Source organism: Sus scrofa, chromosome 7, assembly GCF_054392235.1.
Source record: "Sus scrofa isolate SSC_HxYL_T2T_F1_AM1 chromosome 7, Sscrofa_HxYL_maternal_Yorkshire_Landrace_v2.0, whole genome shotgun sequence".
Taxonomy (NCBI): domain Eukaryota; kingdom Metazoa; phylum Chordata; class Mammalia; order Artiodactyla; family Suidae; genus Sus; species Sus scrofa.
Genome location: NC_139389.1, coordinates 22,644,549 through 22,666,204, shown reverse-complemented (window position 1 = coordinate 22,666,204; position 21,656 = coordinate 22,644,549). Strand labels below are relative to the sequence as shown.

The window sequence follows — 21,656 nt, the reverse complement described above, 5'->3', positions numbered from 1 at the left end:
TACAGTGGGAAAATAAAAAAAAAAAATTATTTAAAAAAAATCCGTTGGTGGCTTTTCATCTCATCTATTTCTGGTGAGCCTAAGTTAGCCCTTCAGTCTTCCAAATCATGTTTTAAACGTTCGCGTGGCAAAAGTTTTGCTAAGGGCCGCGTTACCTTTGTCCAAGGTCCATGCACTCACCAAGAAATACTTGGGCTCTTGTGTCCTGAACCTCCGTTGCTCACCTCGGATTCCCGGCCGCCCAGGCAGAAGTGGAGGGCGAGGGGATGGCGGTGGGGCCGCTGGAGCTGGGAAAGAGATGCTTAAGGAAACCAATGGGACGCTTTTCTGCTCTTCCGCCTTAGATGGCCCGGTGCTCAAAAAACCAAGGAAACTTCGAGAAACCAATTATTATTATTATTTTTTTAATTTCTGTCCCTTTTCGGTCCTGCTGTTTAGAGATCCTGCCAAATGGAACCCAAAGTGAAATGTCCGTTAATGCGGCAGATTTCGTGCTTCTGGCAGAGGAGGTACTGTCAAGTGTAGTTCTTCCCTTTCTTCTCTTTCTTATTTCTTCCTTCTTCCTTCTGTGAACGCCGGCGTGTTGGTGGCACCAAGCCCCATGGAGTAGAAATGGTGTAATACTCAAGGGAGTCCACTGGCCTACGTATTTCTTTAAATGGGAGCAGAGGAATAAGCCGGACGGGATGAGAAAAAAAGAGCAGATGGAGGAGCCGGGGGTTGAACCCGGGGCCTCGTACATGCGAAGCACGCGCTCTACCACTGAGCTACACCCCCTGCTGCCAAGCCCTTTCTGGGAATCATTTATAAAATATTGTTTTTGTTTTGAGATTGTTGGCTTTATTTTCTGATGGCTGGAGAAAATCCATTGGGTTAAACTCCACCACATGTGAAATTACTAAACTGGATATTGTCTAGTGGCTTCACTAAGATTATAGTCCGACTGACACAGTTTCTAATTCTAGGACTTTCCCACTTCTGTTAGCCTGCTCCAAGGTCTACTTACAAGAAAGTACATGAAAATTACTTTCTTTCACCAGGAAAACTCACTGGAAAAAATTTACAAGTTTCCAACATAAATCTTCAGCAGTACTGGTTCGGATAAAGTGCTTCTCAGTCCAGAGGCAGCCGAATTGAACTTCACTCCGTGTTGGGTGGGACGTCCCGCTCATACCCAGCTGACTGTCATTTGCTTGTGCATCTCCACATGTTATGACATTGTCTTCAGTGTTCTGGTTCCACATCACCCCATCTCTTGAGGGTTATGTCCACAAAGGATTTCAGAAAAAGAAAGAAAGAAAAAAAAAAAGACCTTTAAAATTCTATCAACTTAAAAAACAAAAACAAAAAAACCCCCACAAAACCTGACTTTTTTTTCCCCCTAGACTAGGGGAATGAAAGAGCAAGCAGAAGGCAATGAAGCAAGTTTGGGGAATTTAGCAAACTGTCAAACTGCTTCCCCTGGGAGAATCCATTATCACCATGGGAAAGCCTGTTACAGATATAGATACTTGAAAAAAATAGAGCCAAAAAGCCCTGGAAATCTATAGAGTCTCACCTGTGAATGTGAAAATTTGAGGAGGTCCTGGATATCACAAAGCAGATAGAATTGGCTGGCAGGGAAGAGCAGAGGTGACCGCTGTTTTCTCACTGGGATGTGTTCAGATTTGTATAAGGCCAATAACTTCCATAATGAGTCCAGAGCCTTATACTGCTTCGTTATCAGGGTCTTCCATGTGATACTGATGCAAGTAATCCAGGAAGCTTTTCACTTACTGGTTTGAAATACTGAACCTAAGTGTTTATTGGTGAAGGCAGGGAAGATTGAAGGAACGCAAGTGGGATTCTTCTCACTTTAGCCTTCTAAGCCCTTTTCTTAGAAAGTAAATTTAGAAGCATTTATGTTAGGTTGACATGTTACAGGAAAGATAATTTATTTTGACATAAATTGTGGGCTTTTCAAATCATCGAAAGGGATTCCTGATTTTAGACCTTCAGGGCTCTTCCAACTGAGCTATGCTGATCGCATCTCTACTTTCTTAGCACTAATAATTTTCTCCACTTTCAAGTACAGAAAGCATAGCATTCCTTGAGAGACATAATTTCCTCACTTTAAAAAAATTGGGTTTGCTGTCCTGCCACATCTGGTCATTGGTTCCAACTACTGGCAACAATAGATGTGGAAGGGAAATGGAAGGAGAGAAAATCAGTGGGTAGGTTTTCTATTCCTCAATCTTCAGACTTTTAATTGATGTAGGCACAGCTGAGAATACAAAGGAATCTGTTAACAAAAATTGACTGTGAGCCTCTTTTCCATCTTTTTCTTTCCTCTTCCTTGGTAAACTGTGATATGGAACAAAAGGGGAGTGGGCTCACTGTCTTATTGTGCTCCTGCAGTAAGGTTGGTAGATGCCAGAGTCATGGAGTTGAAATAGATCAGCTTGAAGGCAATCTTTTGTGTAGTGGATTTACTTTGGATGTGATTGGGGGGAAATGACAAAATACATTTTAAAAATGGGGAAATTTGGATGTGTTCTTGAAGTACAGCATTGATTAGGAAAGAGAAAACATTAATGGAGTTCAACATTAGCTGGATTCTCCTGCATACTTAGCCCGTGTTCTGTCAGTGAGCTATACAACCAGGTAGACCCTATATTCTACAGTAAATCTTCTTTAACTGATGACTGCCTCAATTCTTGCTGAGGAGTCATTTTTCTTTTTCCCCTACATTATTTCCAACTTTTATACAGAAGCTTCCTGGAACTTGACTTTCTTCAAGGAAGGTCTTTAGAGAATATTAGTGTGTTCCTCCACCTTTCACATCCTGCTGTTGGCTTTGACTGGCTTCTGAAAAGCAGGACATTGAGGGGGGAAATCCAGGGCTGCAACAGAATGAGAAGGTCATAAATGTATATAGCTCAGTGATGTTTTACTCTGTCCTAATCTAGGCAGGAAGGCAACTTTGGAGATCCTTTCAAGGAGCAGCTAGACAAATAAAACAGTAAATTTAATGATGAAACACAAGGGAGAAATTTGATGGAACATAGAATAACATAGGATTTGGACTTCCTTTTGGAGTCTGATATTTAGTACTTAGGAAGACTTGCAAGTAGATTAGATTATGCAGATGATGATCATTATCACAAAGATAGTAAAAAAAAATAGGAGAAGAGATGGAAATTCAGTTTGTTGTTGGTTTGTTGATATATTTTTGTGTTGGGAGCAGAAAGTGAGGCAATAAAGGGGAAACATTGAGTTTTGGTTTGGATAGGACATATTTTAAATGCCTACAGTTAAAAAAAAAAAAAAAGCCTACAGGATAGACTCTTGAGGATGTCTGCCTACCCACATTATAACCTGACTCTAGAATTCTATGGCCATCTCTGAGCCTCAAGTTTGGACACTCCTGTGCCTAGGAGTAGAAGGCCTCTGAAGAGTAGATAGAGTGAGAATTTAAAGTGATCTCATAAGACTAGTAGATAAGGAGGTTGTTGTTAGTATTTGTGAAAAATAGGGAAACGAAATTGCTCCTAGACTGATCTCATGCTTTTTTGATTTATACTAGTTATTGTTATGGTCCTAACATTTCCTCAGAAGACCAATAAAATTTCCATTGTCTGCCATCAGCTTCCAGGTAAAGTGATTATCCCTGCAGAAATTGCACATCTTTTACAGGCTGTCTGTAAAAAGAAATAGCATCAATTCTACCAGTCCCCAAAGGATCACCTTGGAGCAGAAATACTGTCCATGGGATCTAGTTTATTGAAAGGGAGTGTCTCTTATTTCCATAGCACACATCTGTTGCTGAGCATCTGTTTCTCAACTTTTTGAGAATTCAGTGGAAAAGATGGGAAAGAAACAAAGAGATGGTTGACTTTTTAGAAGCCAAGATCTCTTCATTGCCTGAAGTTATCCAAAAGCCAAGTGCTCTCTATGGCAGGGAATGAACATTAATTACTTTGTCTACAAAATTAAAGCAGATTGGTGGTGAGGCTTTCCTTATTTTGTCTTTTTTCCAGGCTGTTACTGGAGAAACAAAAGCCCTTGTTCAAATTTAAATGTTCATGAATAGTTATGTGTCTAAGGCATTCAGTTTGTGGTCCAAAATGTTTTTCCAGGGCCAGTTGGAATCTTGCTCACAGCAACCTAATTTTTCTATGACTAGTGTCTTTAGGATTAGTTATTCTGGCTAAAGAAATTGCACACAGATTTCTTTCTTTCCCTCCCTCCCTTCCTTCCTTCCTTCTTTTCTTCCTTCCCTTTTTCCAGTCTTATGTTGGATCTTCTTTCTCTTTTGTAGCATCGTAAAGTGATAGTCTAGGTTAAAAAATAAAATAAAATAAAGCTGATTTAATTGGTGGCGTTCATACATGTTGAATAACTCTGGGTTTTTTCCTTCTTTTTCTTTTGTTTCTTCCTTCTGCTGTTCTAGCAGTCATGTTTATTTTCCATGTGAGCGGGAGGGAGGGGAAAGTAGAAAGTAACAAAAGATGAAAAAGTAGGAGAGCACATGGGCCTGAACTGAAGGAATGTATAAGATAATACACAGCAAAAAACAAAACACCCATGGAGGAATGTATAAGATAATATACAGCAAAAAACAAAACACCCATGGAGGAATGTATAAGATAATATACAGCAAAAAACAAAACACCCATGGAGGTGCCGGGGATCGAACCCAGGGCCTCATACATGCAAAGCATGCGCTCTACCACTGAGCTACACCCCCAGACAAAGACTGTGTTTTTTTTCAATATATTAGGAAATATACCCATTTTCTGTATTATTTGGCAAAACTATTTCTTTTATCAGAAAATTTATTCTAACTCCATTATTTCTACAAATTTTAAAATTAGGGCTTTTTTTTTTTTTGTAGATGGATATGCTCATGAATAGTAAGTTCTAAACCTAAATTGTTACCATTCCTGCTTTTAGTTTCTTTTAGGCTGCGTCAGTCCTCTCCAAAATCTCACCTGGCCAAAAAGCTATGACAAAAAATAGATGGAAGAGCATAAAAGAAAGGAAAAAACTCACTCAAAATCATCACCAGGAAACAGAAAACTGATCCCACAGTAACAAAAATTAATGCGTTCCTCAGCATCTTTGATGATTATGTAAGAAGGAATGAAGGTAAAGAAAAGAATAATAAGGGACACTAAGAAATTAAAATTTTTTTCCTATAATCTTCTGAGCTGTGTCGGTGGAGCAGAAGGCGTTCCAATAAATTTCTATTACTTCTCGTCTGTCTCTACCTACCTTCCCACACTGCTAGGAAGTGGATCTAAGCAGCATACATGGAAGACATTCCAAACTTTTTGGCTGAGTAAATACATTAAACAATCAGGCAGTAACAATTGCGGAGCCTGAAACAGTCTAAAGAAGCCAGTTGAAAACATCTCTTTTGAAAAATACACATCAGGAAAACCACCTTTTTAAGTGGCCGAAATAGCTCAGTTGGGAGAGCGTTAGACTGAAGATCTAAAGGTCCCTGGTTCGATCCCGGGTTTCGGCAAGTATGGTTGTTTTGGTTGACCCAGTGAGTTCTGGCAGCCTTGTACTCGATGTTCATGATGAGCAAGGCGCATGACCACAAAAGACATGAGGAGTGGCAGCAGTTCCTGCTTTCTCCCAACTGTATGCAAAATAAAATTCATGCTTCTAGTTTACGATACCAATCTCTCTGAATTACAGTGACATTAAGTAGCAAATTAAAAAATACCACAACGGATCGAAAGAACAAGGAAGAAAGAAAAAAAGCTACACTTAATGTTTTATTATTTTACTGGCACCTTTCCCCCTTTTTTGGAATAAGGGACCCTACATTTTCATTTTGCTCCAGTCCCATACATCGTGTAGCCAGCCCTGACCAACATTAAGTCAACATTCATTTTATGCTTTCACAAATTTCTTGGATTAAATAATCTACCTCCAAGTCCATTCCCAGTCTCCTCATACAAATCGATGAATTATAATCTCAGGAGCACTGGCTGTATTAAAATCCAAGTTCACAGTCTTGTATAGAGAAGTCTATGCTCCTCTCTGAATTTCAATTACTTGTTCTTAACTCTTTACATGAAATTTGGATTGGAATACCTAAAATAACATTACAAGGAAAATCCCCATGGAAGATGTGGTTTGTACTTACAAAAGGAAACATCAAAAACATAAATAGTACACTAAAGCCACAGTCCTGCTCTTTGCTTTCTTAACATAGTCCTGCGTTGTGGTGATGTACCAAAGTCAGTTCCATTTTGTTTTGAAAGCCTTTGGAAACGACCTGTTACATCCAAAATTGAAGGGTGGAAAGAGGCCAATGGAAGGGAAAAAACCTGCCAAAATCTAATTTTAAAGCAAAAAAAAAAACAAAAACAAAAAAACAACACAGGCTAAGCAGGCGGGTTTAGGAAGGCCCCGCTGGGATTCGAACCCAGGATCTCCTGTTTACTAGACAGGCGCTTTAACCATCTAAGCCACGGAGCCCACGCTAGAGTGCACATTCTATTTTCTACCTGCAGAGAATATTTTTTGTAATGATATATTTCCGAATACGGTCTGAGATAAGAATTACGTATATTTCTCTTTTTCATAATAATGATGTTATTCTTTTCTTGGACTTTCACTTCCTTGGCTTTTGACTGGGGCCAGTGAATAATAGCTTTGACCCCTGTGTCGTTCGACAGTCTTTCTTTCCTTTTGCTCTGCATGACCTTGCCGTATTTGCCTTGAAGGCTCGATGCTGCCTCAGGGAAACTCAGGCAGAAAAATTCAAGCAAGATAGAAAGGCAGGGGCTATGCATAGATTCCCTCAGGCAACACTGGGATACGGACTTTGGTAAACTACAAGGAAGTCAATATTCTGCGTGGACCATTTTCTCCAGGAGATGAAACCACCAAAACCATAAAATCCTCAAACACTACCTCGTCCATTCGTGGCCTCGCCACATTTGGATTTGCTGCCTCTTCTCTGGAAAAGACCCTGTGCTACCCGGCATTTGCCACATCTTTACACCAGGATTCCTGCCCCTCACGTCTCCTGACTGTCAGGGCTGTAGTCGACAATGTGGGGTAGAAACTTTGAAGAGGAAAATAAAGTTGCCTCAGGAAATAAAGGACCTGTTGGAGAAAGAACACAAAACCGCCAGGAGCTAAATGAAAAGAAGCAAGACAGTCCCTGTTTGCAAATCTTTTGGCTCAGCAGATGGTCGGGAGTGGGAGTTCTAAAGCCTGGGTTCTGAAAACCTCCGAGTAGATCCTGTCCTCAGATACTGACAGTGCAGAAGTAATCTTCTACCCAAAGGAGAGAACAGGAGGGATATGATACTTGGCTTGGGGACATGATCTGAAAAGAGAATTAACTTTTTGTCACACCCTGCGTACAACTGAACAGGTTCCCAAATCTCAAAACCAATGAGGCTTAAAGTAGACCCCTATTGCCTTTAGCCAAAATTTGACCTGTCAAGTCAACCCACATAGAGTTTAAGAATTTTTTTTAATTTAAAGATAATTCTAAGTCATTCTATCTTCTGCCTTACTTTGAGGTTTCATTTAGACTTCTCTTACTGGTGCCAGGTTTCTATATTCCTGAGGACAGAAATGACTAACTCCATTTCCTCTGTACCACTGGTCAGTTCCCTTCTCAACCCATTAACAAGGCAGAAGCTCAACTGGCTCTGGGGATGTCACTGAAAATATATATGAAAACATATCAACATTACTTTGTATGCACTTACTATATTAAATAAAAATTTAAATATATTAGCATTAATGTTATAATAAATAGCAAAGTCAACCACAAGCAACCTTCCAAGGTAGTTTTCAACAGTTTAGTGTCATGCCATGAATGGATGACTCAAAGCTACTGGGCAGCCTGGAGTGGAGCCCCTCCTATGCTGAATCAGAAGTTCCAGCTGAAGTAAAGGCTCTGTCATACTCTGAGATTGTTCTCAGTCATTGCCACACACTTCATCTTGTGAGTTTTGTTCCAAATAATATCAGAATGAGACTTTAAAACTGCACCTACTCTTCGTTTTCAGTTGAAGGTGGGAAAATTGTAAGAACAGTCACAGGGAGGCAGAGTAAGGTTAGTAGTGGGAACAAACTTATCAAATTACTTTCCCTCTGAGAATGCGATGATTCACAGGAAAGGTTGGCATAGAACAAAATTAAATAGCTGAAACCTCTGAGATGGGATCACGTTTGTTTATGCAGTTGATGAAGACCGTTTCAGCCCAAAAGCATTTCAATTTTTGCTGCTGGCTTTTCCAGTGTTTTCTGTGTGATTTTCTGACATGGGTCAGGCAAGGTTTCCTTGATTTATTTATATATGATGACAAAGATTTGTGAGCATAGAAATCTGATTCTCCCCCATTTCAGCCCGCTAGAAAAAATTACTTCAAGGATGGAGGAAGGTATCTGTGGTCAGACACCTTCTACATGTGAACTGGAAAAGAATTATTGACCAAACTCAATGGTCACCAAATTCCAGGAACACATCAAGGTACTCTTAGGCTAAAGGATCTCTCAGTATAACTATTTGAGTCACTCTAGAAAACTTTACACTCACTGACCCAAATGCCCATTTTAATGAATTGGGGTTTGGATAGTAACAACACTCTTATGAGAAGTGGATATATTGTGCAGCATCTACATACACAGATGGAACTGAGACCTACAGACACTTTGTCTGGTGACTGCACTGAATTGCCCTCAGGCAAGCCTGGAAGATAAGGAGGGAGTGGAAGAAAATTAGTGGGCAGCCTTTCTGTGACTCAGCCTTCAGTCTGTTTCTTGAGAAAGGCACAATTGAGAAAATAGAAATAGGATATTGTTCATGGTCTTCTGATATTTTTCTCTTTATGTTCTTCCCCCAAGGCCCCCCCCATCCTCAACTATTTTGCTAATGAATAATTAACTGGCTCATTAATGTGGATTTAGCTTATTTACTACCCCGGGTGAACAGTATCTCTCTTTGTTGTTTCAGTTTACTTAGCCATCATTATTCTGACACAATCAGATTGGGCCTGGACTCCAAAACCCGTGGAGTAGAAACACTCCCCACTTATTTTCCAGGCTCCTCTGAGGACAATTCAGTGCAGTCACCAGCCACTGAAGTTTATAGATCTCAGTTCTATATGTGTGGATTGATGCTGCACAATAAATCCACTTCTCATAAGAATGTTGTGACTATCCAAACCCCAATTTGTTAAAATGAATATTTAGCCAGTGAGTATAAAGTTTTCTAGTGTGACTGAAATAGTTATTTTGAGAGATCCTTTAGCCTAAGAGGTTGAAAAATAAAAAATAGTATTGTGTAACACATGAAGTTTTTATGAAATTCAATTTCTAGTGTCCATAGGTAAAGTTTTATTCTAGCACAGCCACTTAACTTCATTCATTTGCACACCATGTGAGGCTGCTTTCCCGCTACAGCACAGCGTGGTTTGCCCAGAGACCAGGGCACCCTGTCCAGCCCGCAACACCCCCACTGTTTCCAGAGCATTACCCTACACACTGCAGCGACTCAGTAATTGGTTCCCAGGTTTTTCAGCGTCTCGAGCATGTTTTATTTTGTTTAATTAGAAAAAAAATTAGCAGTGTTTACACATCATTTAAAAACAATAGAAGTAGGCTTCAACTCCTTTGTGGCTGAACTAACCATGGCGCAGCACTGTGTTTATCTTGCAATTATGCTTTAACAGGCTGTAGAATAAAACAGCCTGTTAAAGAATAAGCACGTTGAATGAAAAAGAATAAGCACTTTCTCATTCAAAGGGAGGCAAAGAACTCCTTGAGATGAGCACCTCTTCATTCAAGGGAAGGCAAAGACCATTTGGAGTGACGAAAACTTCTGGCATGCCAAAACCCGGGATCGCACCAGGGACCTTTAGATCTTCAGTCTAACACTCTCCCAACTGAGCTATTTCGGCCCCCTAGGAAGACCAGGCTGTTGACACTTCTTTTTCAATATTTGTTTTCTATTTTGGGTCTTGTAAAGTTTCATTTTCTTAAGCATGATTAACTACTTCCTTAAGCCTGGCTAGCTAGTTGGCCGATATATTTGCACACCCAGGAGGAGTTGGACTACACTGTTTTCTGGGTGTGCCACTTAGATCCAATTCCCCACATGGAAGTAAAAAAAGAGATTTTAAAGAAGAGTTAGCGAGGGATTCAGTGGAAAGACTTTTTTCTCATCTGCATTCTGTCACTTGCTCAGAAACTAAAGGATACTAAAGAAAATATTGACTGGTGGTCCCTGATTTTTCTCTTCTTTTTGATCCACCCCTCTCACAATATGCCAAAACGAAGAGAAATGAAGTCCACTGACCCCATAAATTTGCTAAAAGAAAGCAAAACATAAGAACAATACCAGACTACTAAACACTTATCACAATACTCCAACTGACAGGAAAGGTCACAAAAATGCAAAAATTTAAAAAGGTGTCTCTTGTTGCAAAATAATTTCCTCACAAAACAGTCTTTAAACTTTCTCCAAATCCAGGAAAAACACCGTCGATGTGGCACTTGACACTAGTTTGGTGAAAGATGAGAAGAGGGCGTGGTGAGAGTGATTTCATTCTGCTCTCAGAAGTCCTGGTAGATGATTTTTGTGGACTATCAGCCTTGGCCAGGAGAGGAGTAATTGCGCAGAGTGAATAGAATGGATGGTTTTTTAAAGAAAAGGTTAGGCGCATACTTCTATGAAAGGAAGCACCAATTGTGAGCTTCCATTACGTCTTGTTTCCTCAGAGTTGGGAGCAAAGAAGAGGGGAGCAAATGGACGTGGACTTTGGAGATGCCAGGGATTCAACACAGGGCCTCCTGCATGCTAAGAACGCACTCTACCACTGAGCTACACCCCCACGGCCAGCCAACACGTTCCCTCTTTTCAGAAGACGATTTAATGGCAGTATGTCCCTGCCTTGCTTTTTGAGAACCTGAAACTGCTGGAGCGAAGATCTTGGATGCACAACTCCATTCTTTCTGAAACTCCTTTACTGCCTTCTCTTTCACAGCGACACGAGGACAAAGGCAACTTCAAGCTAGGCAGAAAGGCACTGTGAATACAATCTATTCCCCCTGGTCAACCTGTCCCCAAAGACCCAGCTCCAAAAAAACTTGAACAAAAGAAGGCAAAGAAGAGCCCTTTCCTAGCCCTGTCTCTTGGAAGAGTCTAGAATCCACAACATTCAAAGAGCAATGAGGGGAAACAGTCCTATAGCCTAAGTCACTAGGGAGGAAAAGACATGGCCTGTAAACTAGAACATGCCAGGGAGGTTTTTGTTCTACAAATATTTGATACGGCAGAAAGCTGACCCGTTTGTTCCTAGACAAGGCGATTGACTGGATTACCATGTGAGTGAGGAAGTGGCAGCCTGAGAGGATCCCCACCTTTCTCTCTGAGGGTGGCAGGGATGCTTCTAGTGCCTGCCAAAGACACTGGGGACTTGCAGACTTAAGTCTGAACTGAGAGACCAGTGCCCAAACAGATAAGTCAGACCCGTGGTGAATGTAAGTTCTAAACCTCTCCTGCATTGTGGCCAGAGTGAGACTCCATAAGTTAGTTCATTGTGAATTCATTCATAGAAGAGTCCGGAGACATTTAGTGACCATCAGTGTGGCCTAAAAGACTTGTGACGCGGAAGACACGAGAAAGCATAAAACCCTAAAACAGGGCCATTATAGCTCTTTCTCTTGACTTATGCCAGGGCTCCATTCTCTGAAGATTCAGGAAGCCCTGGGAACGGCAACTGATTTCCCGGCACACCCTAGGAACTGAGTGCCAGCCTCTCTGCCTTCTAGAACATGGTGGAGGAAGAGCTGAGAGCACACAAATGTGGAAATAGGGGCCATGCTTTCAGTAGGATGATGAGTCCTTTAGCGGAAGTTACCCGGAATTCTCATGCTCTTTGCCACGGAGAACACACATTGCTTTTCCCCTCCAACCAGAGGGATCAGGATGGCTGGTCCCCGTGCTTTCTTGTTTTCTGCCCTTTAATTTATTGGTGTCAAACTTCCCCGGATCCAGGAACACGAACTGCTCTTGAACTGAATTGGACGCCTCTTCCAGGTGAGTGGTGGGTGACGCACACCCTTTCCTGTCAGATTTAGGGAAGGTAGAGTTTGGAGGGCATCGACCCGCGGAAGATTTCCAGGGGGCAAGTTGAAATCTTACTCACAGACCCCCTAAGTTGACCCTGGGTCAGCATGGCACAGTTTTGGTTGTTGTTTTGTTGGTGTTCTGCAAACGATAAAAGTAAAAACTGGGGCTTGTTCATAATGTAGCTGGCAGTAGCAGGTGGATAATAGCGGTAACAATGGGTTGCATGAGATGACTACATCAGTTCCTCGATAAACCCGCTTCCTTACAGGCGAGAGAAAGAATTCCTTGGCCACACGGTTCACAGCCAGGACGGAGGAGGGCAAGCTTCAAAGCCAGAGCCTCTTAGCGCACCTATTTCAGATCTTTTCTTGGGAGACAGGAATCCTGTCCAAAGACAGCTGGAGGTTAGTGGCTTCTGGACTCATTTCTCTTTGAAAATGTCAGTGTCATTCACGGGGAAAGAAGCTTTGGTCCCACACAATTATTTCGTGTTGAGGAGAGAGGGCAGGTGTCTGGGGAAAAGGAAGGAACTCATGATACTCACCATGAGGTGAAATGCCTTCAGCCCAGCAGTGTGGTCTGCAAACCGTGCTGTGACGTTTTGCTGGGGGTGTTCTGGCTCTGGTTGTGGGTGCCTAGAGGAATGGAGGGCAGAAAAGCGTTCATAAGAGCTAGCGATTACAGTCTGTCTTTCAAATGGAATGTTCCAGGCGACGGAGAGAATGCAAAGGAGATTTGCAACCAGGACAAGGTCCATCCGATGCGTTAGCTGAGTATATGTATGTCCAGATCTACAGAGCTGGGCGAACTCCTGGCATTTTTTAATCTTGGCGAAACGTTTGAATTCGTAGGGGCTCAGGTCCTAGTCTCTTCGTATTTATTCTGCAGTTGTTGTCGTTGTTGTTTTCCTAACAACTGGCAAAAGGCTGCGGGACACCGCGCCTGCTCTTGATGTTTCGAGTATCTGCATTAAGCTCTGCTGCCTTATGGCTGGTAAGCTGTCGATTGGCTGTGAGCTGGGACTGGTCTTTGGAACGATTCGCGGCTGTGCCTGTCACCCTTCGGCAGGGGCAAGGCCGGTCTTCTCTGTGTGGTTCCAACGTTATTATACGTCCTGCCGAAGCGAGCACCCCTTTAACACTTTAAATGGTTGGAAAAAGGAAAAGGGAGGAGGTTATTTCGTGACGCGTGAGGTTTACGTGAAACCCAGCTTTCGGTGTCCACCCACAACGTTTTGGGCGAACGCCGCCGCTTCCTTGCTTTGCACAGCGTCTCTGGCCGCTTTGGGGCTGCCCCAGAGAGTTGTCGAGATGGAAGGGGTGTGTGACACCTTGTCCCTTCTCTCCGCTGGTGAGCGCCCTTGACATCACAGCGCCTCGGCGGTAGTGCGGCGTTTTTCTGGGCCTGGCGCATCTGTGCACCGTAACATCTTACTGTCTTTAAGGAAAGTTACTCTCAGAGCTTGCGCGTTCCTGTGGCAAAGCGACATGTGGGCTTGGACCGTGAACTCCCTTAGGCCTGCGGGTGGACTGCTTTTCAACGCGCTGCGCTGGTAGAGGAGGGCGCCGGCGGGCAGCAAAAGGGAGCGCCTTGCCGAAACCCGGGATTGAACCAGGGACCTTTAGATCTTCAGTCTAACGCTCTCCCAACTGAGCTATTTCGGCCGCCCGGGCGAAGGGGGAGGGGGGCAGCGCTCCTGGCATTTCTGTTTCAAGAAGTGGGGTTCAACGGCGGCTGGCTAGGCTTCGGCTTCCCCACCTGCGGCGGTCCCGCGCGGAGTAGCCGTACCCCTGCCGGCCGGAAAGGCTTGGACTGTGTCCTCGGCGCTTGCTGCTCGCATCCAGTTCCTGACCGTGGCGGAGGGCAAGTGGAGGACAGAGATGGAAGAGACGTGCCAGGGATTCGTTGGAAAACCTGGCCTGCTCCTCGGCATCCTGCCTCGTGAGCCAGACACGACTCAGAAACGGCCTAAAGGCACTCTTCGGGGGCGTCTCTTGTTGTAGTCTTCGTTCTCTCGTCTCTCACAGTCTCCCGAAGGGCTGAGAGATGGGCTCCAATCACGCGGCACCTTTGCGGAAAGAATCTCCTGTGCACGAACACCGCCAGGCTGAACTCTCACCACCGTGTCCTCAACAGACAGGAGAGCAACTGCCGCAAACATGCGAAAATTTGAAAAGGCGTCACTCGTCACAAACGACGTTCCTCGCGCGAAACATCCTTTAAACGTTCTCCGAATCCAGGAACAACGCGGTGGCGGTGGCTGCCGACGCCGGTTTTGTGAAAGATGAGACGAGGGCGTGGTGAGAGTGATTTCCTGCTCTCAGAAGTCCTGGTAGTTGATTTTTGTGGCGTATCGATCGGCCTTGGCCAGGAGAGGAGTGATTGCGCAGAGTGACTAGAATGGATGGGTTTTAAAAAAAAAAAAAAGAAAAGAAAAGAAAAGAAAAGAAGAAAAGAAAAAAAAAGAAGAAAAGAAAGAAAGACAAAGTTGGACGCATACTACTTTCGCGGCAGTCAGCAGGGACTGTGAGCTCCCGCCTCGCACTGTCTCTCCAGAGTTGAGAGCAAGGAAGGGCGGAGCAAGTGGACGTGGCGGTTGGAGGTGCCGGAGATTGAACCCGGGGCCTCGTGCATGCTAAGCACGCGCTCTACCACTGAGCTACACCCCCGCGGCTGCCGAAACCTCAGAGGCAGGAAAAGGGAAAGCAAACAAACAACTAAACACACAAACAAAAAATGGTATGGCAACTCCTCACGTGTTGGTTCGAAGCTCCGTTGTGTACAACCCGGTTACTTGCGAAACTCCTATTCCCTTTCGCCGAGGACATGAGGAGAAAGGCAACCGAATGCCGGCCTAAAATTTAGGCGCCCTTCCTAGGATCTAGTCCCGCTTGTCAGCCTACCCCAGTGTCAGGCCTACAGACAACTTGAATGGAGGAAGGCAAAGAAGAGCCCTTTCCTAGTTCTGCCTGTTAAAAAAAAGCCTAGACTCAAAGACACCCAAGGGGCAAGGAGGAGAGCTGGTCCCCCATCTCAGCAGCTTAATACACATCCCCCCGGATGGAACCAAAGCTCCGGGCAAAACTGGTCACTAGAAGCACTAGGGCAGGAAAAGTACAAGATGCCCTAGACAGTCTTTCGAGTGCTCAAAAGAGGATGGCATGCCCCAAAGAGCACAGTGTCTTCGAGTCCACTCTTGCAAACACTGAGCATTAACTTGAAGAGTAAACCGCCAAGGATTACAACCTCCTGGGTGAAAGAAGAATAGGACACCAGATAAGTGATGGCAATACGGGGTCTAAGTGAAGAGATGGGCGGCATCAAAAGGTCCCCGAATTACATCCTGAGAATGGTAAGAGAGGCCGTGTTGTCCCCCACAGACCTTGGGGACTTGGAGACTTCAGTTTGAGTTAAGAGGCCAGTGGCCAAAAGAGGTATCTCAGACACTTGTTGACTTATCCTTGGGAAAACTCCCACGTATTTTAACTAGACTGAGACTCCATGAGTTCACCGTGAGTTCATTCATGGAAAAAGCTAAGCCATTGTGACCCTCGGTGTTGTCTAAAGGATTAGTGGGCTACGGAGCTCCCTTGTAGCACATCCCAGGTTAAGGATCCCGGGTTGTCTTTGCATCCCGCTGGGCATGCTGCTGTGGTGTGGGCTTGATCCCTGGCTGGGAAAAGAAAGTTTCTAACTACCTGTACCTCTACCGAAGGGGGAAAAAAAAAAAAAAAAAAGGTAGACTGGTGCCTCAGGTACAAAACGACTGTGTCCTAAATATTTGGATGTGTTGCCCTGAATCTCTGTTCTCCGACGCTTCCACAGATGCTTAGGACTCCAGCTCCATATCGCTTGTGCATGCAGCCTTTTCAAGAGGGGATGCTCTCCCAAGCGATACTCGGAGGGTCCGTTCGGGACAAGTAGAAGGAGGAAGACTGTTTCCCTGACTCTTGCTGTTTCTTTCATTTTGGAGTGCAGCCAGGACAGGACAGGGCAGTGAGTCTGTGTGGTGTATGAGCACGTCCTGCCTTCTCGGCTCAAACTGCAAAGCATCAGTGAACATCCACGCCTCAGTCTTTTAGGAGGAGGCAAGGACACAAGAAAGTGGCTTGTTTTTTGACTGGGGCGACCTCTCCTATACCTGTCATCATGGCCAGCCTCAAGGGCCTGTGACCAATGCATTTCAGAGGGCCTTGGGTCCAGCAAATCATGCAGCCAGTCTGTCCTACACTCACTGCTGGAGGATCCGGTGTTCTTCAAACCAGAGGAGGCAATTTTGTCCCCAAAGTACAAGACCTATCCAGACTTTCTAGGCCTCTTAGTGTCAACCTTTCCCTCAATCCAGAGGGGAGAAAAGAGCCTTGACCTGATCCATGATACCTAGGGTGAAATGCATGAAAACGAGATGGGAGGGTGGTCAAGCATATTTCAATCTGAATAAAGGTGACTTATTTTTCCAGCTCTCAGAGGTCTGTCTGATTTTAGCCCAGTGGTTGGTTTTTGTTTTTGTGTAGCCTAAGGCATGGCCAAGGCATAGTAGAATAGAATAGAGTTGGAGGACAGGAAGGCCTGTGCTTTCTCCTCCGGAGTAGGGAAGGGGACCCTCTTCCTGGGCTCTCCAGAGGGAGAGGAGGGCCGCCTCTAGGCTGGAGGTGCCGGGGATTGAACCCGGGGCCTCGTGCATGCAAAGCACGCGCTCTACCACTGAGCTACACCCCCCCACGACCAGCCAACACCTTCCCTCTTTACGGAAGACAATTGAATGGCACTATCGCCCGGCCTTGCTTTTGAGAACCTGCAACTGCTGGCATGAAGATATTTGATGCACAATGCCATTCTTTCTGAAGCTCCCTTACTGCCTTCTCTTTCACGGCGACACGAGGACAAAGGCAACTTCAAGCTAGGCAGAAAGGTACTGCGCCTACAGTCTATTCCCCCTGGTCAACCTACCCGCAAAGACCCGGCGGCACAAAACTCGAATAGAGGAAGGCAGAGAAGAGCCCTTTCCTAGCCCTGTCTCTTGGAAGAGTCTAGAATCCACAACGTTAAAAGAGCAATGAGGAGACCTGGCCCTACAGCCTAACCTCTCGCTGCAGATTTCCACGAGAAGGCACCACAGCTGCTGGAGGAATTTGCTGTCGGCAGAAAGGGCTGGGACAGGAAAAGGACAAGACAGACAAGCTAGAATATTGTTCTATGCCGGGACGTGAGAAGGAGCTCAAAGACAGTAGTACCCTCAAGAGTACCTAGGCGTCACATCTTGGAAACACTAAGCATTAAAGTGATTAATACATGAAAGGATGGCTAAAATAAGAATCGTTGCGTTCATACTGATAAAAAAGAAGAGAAAGAAAGAGAAAGACACATGGGAAAGAAAGAAGAGAATGCTTATCCTGCAAAAGCATACCAATTATTAAATGCAGAGGGAAAGATTACCATCATTTTCTCCTATCCTATAATGATTGATTCAGGCAAAATTCATCAATCAGTGCCAAAGCCATGGGTGAAATTTTGATAAGCAAAGATGTCTTGAGTTTCCAGATGTATCCTCACATAGTTCTTATGAACATGGTAGCTTGACCATGTAGAAACTCAGCACAGAAGATCTTACCCCAAATGGTCAGAGTAACGTCATCATGATGGGCACGCTGACATCCTGTGGCTCTGAGGACAAGCTGAGAAGGACACAGCAACCCTCCTGTTGCATTCTGAGCAAAGTGCATCATCATCTGAAGCCAATCAGGCGGGAATGGCAGTCCAATCAAAACTGAACCCGAGTTATACCAGCCGACTTGTCACCTAGTCCTTACGAGATGCCAATGAATGAAAATGTCATGAGAGACAAGAAAGAGTTGAGAAATGGTCCCAGATTAAAGGAGACCAAGGAAACAATAACGTAAAGGAAACGGGTCACCCTGGCGTGGTCCTGGATCAGGGAGTTTGGGGTTTATAGGACATGATCAGGACAATTAGCAAATGTTGAATATGGGTGGTCTATTAGAAAATAGTTTTGAACCAGCGTTGAAGTCCCCACACTTGACAATTTTACTGTGCTGACATAGGGAGTGTCCTTAAAGGATACAATGGAGAATGTTGGGAGAAGGGATATATTTGCCAAACTGTCAAACGGTTTAGGGAACAAAAAAATTATATGAGGAGAGATAGAGAGAGGGAGAGAGAGAGAGAACCAGTAAAAATGGCAAAATATTGCAGTAGATGAACCAGGTAGTCTTTGCAACTGTTATTTTATGTTTGACATTATCTCCAAGACCAGGTTTTAAGAATTCCTCCTTTTTACCACCGCCTTCCTTGTTGAGCCAAATGCTGCCGGAGGACATGAAAGGCAGCGCATGGTGATTCAGACCCGAGTGCTGTGCGTGACCCCTCTGGGATTTCAGACCTCCACGAGGAGATGGGAATGCGTTTGTAACATCTGACGACCCTCCATGTGGAGGAGGGACGACAAAGAACACTCAGAGCTGGCATAGGAGTTTGGTGGGTGCCATCTGTTTGCCTCTCCCCTCAGGGGAACAGGCAGCAAGAAGGTCCCTTTCCCTTCCCTGAGTGAAGCAGCCTGAAAGGCTTTGTCCCAAGTAAGACTGGGCCTGTTTCTTCTCATCCTGTCAAGACCTGGGGAGTCCCTCAGTGCTCTTTCTTTCAAAGAGAAGCCAAACTGAGCACATCGGGGAGCCTGTGTGCAGTTGCGTTTTTGGTTTTGGTGACTAGCCAGTGGTGTTGGTGCCTCCAAGGAGGGCGGCAGGAAGCCCCGTGGTCTCTACCCCATTGTCGCTGTGAGGAGAACCTTTTGCTTGAGAAATGGGATCTGCTGGCCGTTTTCAGCTGCTGTACCTAAGATTTGGCTGGTTGTGTCTGTTTGTTAGCACACTGGGCTTATAAGGGAAAAAAAGATATGGGAAATATAGGTTAGGTAGGAATGTAAATGTTTTGAATAGCAGAGATTTTCCTGACAAAACGGCTTTGATCCTGGAGAGTTTGTTGGAAAAGTGAACTTTCAGTTTGATGGTTCAGGTCTCTTTTCAGATCCTGGGAGTGTTTTTTGTTTGTCTGTTTCCCTTACTTGATGATGAGCCAAACCTCGTACAAGCCAGGTTTGTTCTGGAGAATCTTGTCCCTGCACTTACCTTTCTCACACGGAGCTCTTGGCTCAACGGGACTATGACAGCTGGAAACCGGAGTAACATCTGGTTGACTTGCGATGGTTCATTTATTCCGTTTTACTGCAGAGAAGGCAACCGTTGACTTAGGGAAGGTTCCTTACCACTTTAAAGAGGAAACTAGTATTGCCTTTAAGATGACAAATACGGAGGCGTTCCCTGGAGCCGCAGCAGGTTTCCGGATCCGGGATGGTCTCTGCTGTGGTGTGGGTTTGCTGCCTGGCCCGGGAACTTCTGCATGTTGTGCTTGGGATGGGGGAGGGGGGGGATTACAAATCTAGTGTGATGTCGATAGTCACTAGGGAGGAAAAGACATGGCCTGTAAACTAGAACATGCCAGGGAGGTTTTTGTTCTACAAATATTTGATACGGCAGAAAGCTGACCCGTTTGTTCCTAGACAAGGCGATTGACTGGATTACCATGTGAGTGAGGAAGTGGCAGCCTGAGAGGATCCCCACCTTTCTCTCTGAGGGTGGCAGGGATGCTTCTAGTGCCTGCCAAAGACACTGGGGACTTGCAGACTTAAGTCTGAACTGAGAGACCAGTGCCCAAACAGATAAGTCAGACCCGTGGTGAATGTAAGTTCTAAACCTCTCCTGCATTGTGGCCAGAGTGAGACTCCATAAGTTAGTTCATTGTGAATTCATTCATAGAAGAGTCCGGAGACATTTAGTGACCATCAGTGTGGCCTAAAAGACTTGTGACGCGGAAGACACGAGAAAGCATAAAACCCTAAAACAGGGCCATTATAGCTCTTTCTCTTGACTTATGCCAGGGCTCCATTCTCTGAAGATTCAGGAAGCCCTGGGAACGGCAACTGATTTCCCGGCACACCCTAGGAACTGAGTGCCAGCCTCTCTGCCTTCTAGAACATGGTGGAGGAAGAGCTGAGAGCACACAAATGTGGAAATAGGGGCCATGCTTTCAGTAGGATGATGAGTCCTTTAGCGGAAGTTACCCGGAATTCTCATGCTCTTTGCCACGGAGAACACACATTGCTTTTCCCCTCCAACCAGAGGGATCAGGATGGCTGGTCCCCGTGCTTTCTTGTTTTCTGCCCTTTAATTTATTGGTGTCAAACTTCCCCGGATCCAGGAACACGAACTGCTCTTGAACTGAATTGGACGCCTCTTCCAGGTGAGTGGTGGGTGACGCACACCCTTTCCTGTCAGATTTAGGGAAGGTAGAGTTTGGAGGGCATCGACCCGCGGAAGATTTCCAGGGGGCAAGTTGAAATCTTACTCACAGACCCCCTAAGTTGACCCTGGGTCAGCATGGCACAGTTTTGGTTGTTGTTTTGTTGGTGTTCTGCAAACGATAAAAGTAAAAACTGGGGCTTGTTCATAATGTAGCTGGCAGTAGCAGGTGGATAATAGCGGTAACAATGGGTTGCATGAGATGACTACATCGGTTCCTCGATAAACCCACTTCCTTACAGGCGAGAGAAAGAATTCCTTGGCCACACGGTTCACAGCCAGGACGGAGGAGGGCAAGCTTCAAAGCCAGAGCCTCTTAGCGCACCTATTTCAGATCTTTTCTTGGGAGACAGGAATCCTGTCCAAAGATGGCTGGAGGTTAGTGGCTTCTGGACTCATTTCTCTTTGAAAATGTCAGTGTCATTCACGGGGAAAGAAGCTTTGGTCCCACACAATTATTTCGTGTTGAGGAGAGAGGGCGGGTGTCTGGGGAAACTGGGCCGCCGAGAAAGGAAGGAACTCATGATACTCACCATGAGGTGAAATGCCTTCAGCCCAGCAGTGTGGTCTGCAAACCGTGCTGTGACGTTTTGCTGGGGGTGTTCTGGCTCTGGTTGTGGGTGCCTAGAGGAATGGAGGGCAGAAAAGCGTTCATAAGAGCTAGCGATTACAGTCTGTCTTTCAAATGGAATGTTCCCGGCGACGGAGAGAATGCAAAGGAGATTTGCAACCAGGACAAGGTCCATCCGATGCGTTAGCTGAGTGTATGTATGTATGTCCAGATCTGCAGAGCTGGGCGAACTCCTGGCATTTTTTAATCTTGGCGAAACGTTTGAATTCGTAGGGGCTCAGGTCCTAGTCTCTTCGTATTTATTCTGCAGTTGTTGTCGTTGTTGTTTTCCTAACAACTGGCAAAAGGCTGCGGGACACCGCGCCTGCTCTTGATGTTTCGAGTATCTGCATTAAGCTCTGCTGCCTTATGGCTGGTAAGCTGTCGATTGGCTGTGAGCTGGGACTGGTCTTTGGAACGATTCGCGGCTGTGCCTGTCACCCTTCGGCAGGGGCAAGGCCGGTCTTCTCTGTGTGGTTCCAACGTTATTATACGTCCTGCCGAAGCGAGCACCCCTTTAACACTTTAAATGGTTGGAAAAAGGAAAAGGGAGGAGGTTATTTCGTGACGCGTG

The 21,656-nt window shown here is 45.0% G+C and overlaps 1 long non-coding RNA gene and 10 other non-coding genes across 11 annotated transcripts in view; 2 read left to right on the top strand and 9 right to left on the bottom strand.

Annotated features, from left to right (window-relative positions):
* Positions 1–12,672, top strand: part of LOC102163320 (uncharacterized) — a 51,640-nt gene extending 38,968 nt beyond the window's left edge. The window contains exons 4-5 of the long non-coding RNA XR_014809834.1: positions 10,747–12,067; positions 12,369–12,672. This is a non-coding gene — a long non-coding RNA (uncharacterized LOC102163320). The remainder of the gene's footprint in view (positions 1–10,746; positions 12,068–12,368) is intronic.
* On the bottom strand, positions 706–777 carry TRNAA-CGC (transfer RNA alanine (anticodon CGC)). Its single transcript has one exon. It is a non-coding gene; the product is annotated as a tRNA-Ala (tRNA).
* Positions 4,658–4,729, bottom strand: TRNAA-UGC (transfer RNA alanine (anticodon UGC)). Its single transcript has one exon. It is a non-coding gene; the product is annotated as a tRNA-Ala (tRNA).
* On the top strand, positions 5,440–5,512 carry TRNAF-GAA (transfer RNA phenylalanine (anticodon GAA)). Its single transcript has one exon. It is a non-coding gene; the product is annotated as a tRNA-Phe (tRNA).
* TRNAT-AGU (transfer RNA threonine (anticodon AGU)) lies at positions 6,407–6,480 on the bottom strand. Its single transcript has one exon. It is a non-coding gene; the product is annotated as a tRNA-Thr (tRNA).
* TRNAF-GAA (transfer RNA phenylalanine (anticodon GAA)) lies at positions 9,854–9,926 on the bottom strand. Its single transcript has one exon. It is a non-coding gene; the product is annotated as a tRNA-Phe (tRNA).
* A 451-nt stretch (positions 12,673–13,123) lies between the features above and the next one.
* On the bottom strand, positions 13,124–13,230 carry LOC146401324 (U6 spliceosomal RNA). The gene has a single exon (XR_014811541.1). It is a non-coding gene; the product is annotated as a U6 spliceosomal RNA (small nuclear RNA).
* A 461-nt stretch (positions 13,231–13,691) lies between these two features.
* On the bottom strand, positions 13,692–13,764 carry TRNAF-GAA (transfer RNA phenylalanine (anticodon GAA)). The gene has a single exon. It is a non-coding gene; the product is annotated as a tRNA-Phe (tRNA).
* Positions 13,765–14,697: 933 nt separating this feature from the next.
* Positions 14,698–14,769, bottom strand: TRNAA-AGC (transfer RNA alanine (anticodon AGC)). The gene has a single exon. It is a non-coding gene; the product is annotated as a tRNA-Ala (tRNA).
* Positions 14,770–16,747: 1,978 nt separating this feature from the next.
* TRNAA-UGC (transfer RNA alanine (anticodon UGC)) lies at positions 16,748–16,819 on the bottom strand. The gene has a single exon. It is a non-coding gene; the product is annotated as a tRNA-Ala (tRNA).
* Positions 16,820–21,488: 4,669 nt separating this feature from the next.
* LOC146401320 (U6 spliceosomal RNA) lies at positions 21,489–21,595 on the bottom strand. The gene has a single exon (XR_014811540.1). It is a non-coding gene; the product is annotated as a U6 spliceosomal RNA (small nuclear RNA).
* Between the last annotated feature and the right edge of the window lie 61 nt (positions 21,596–21,656).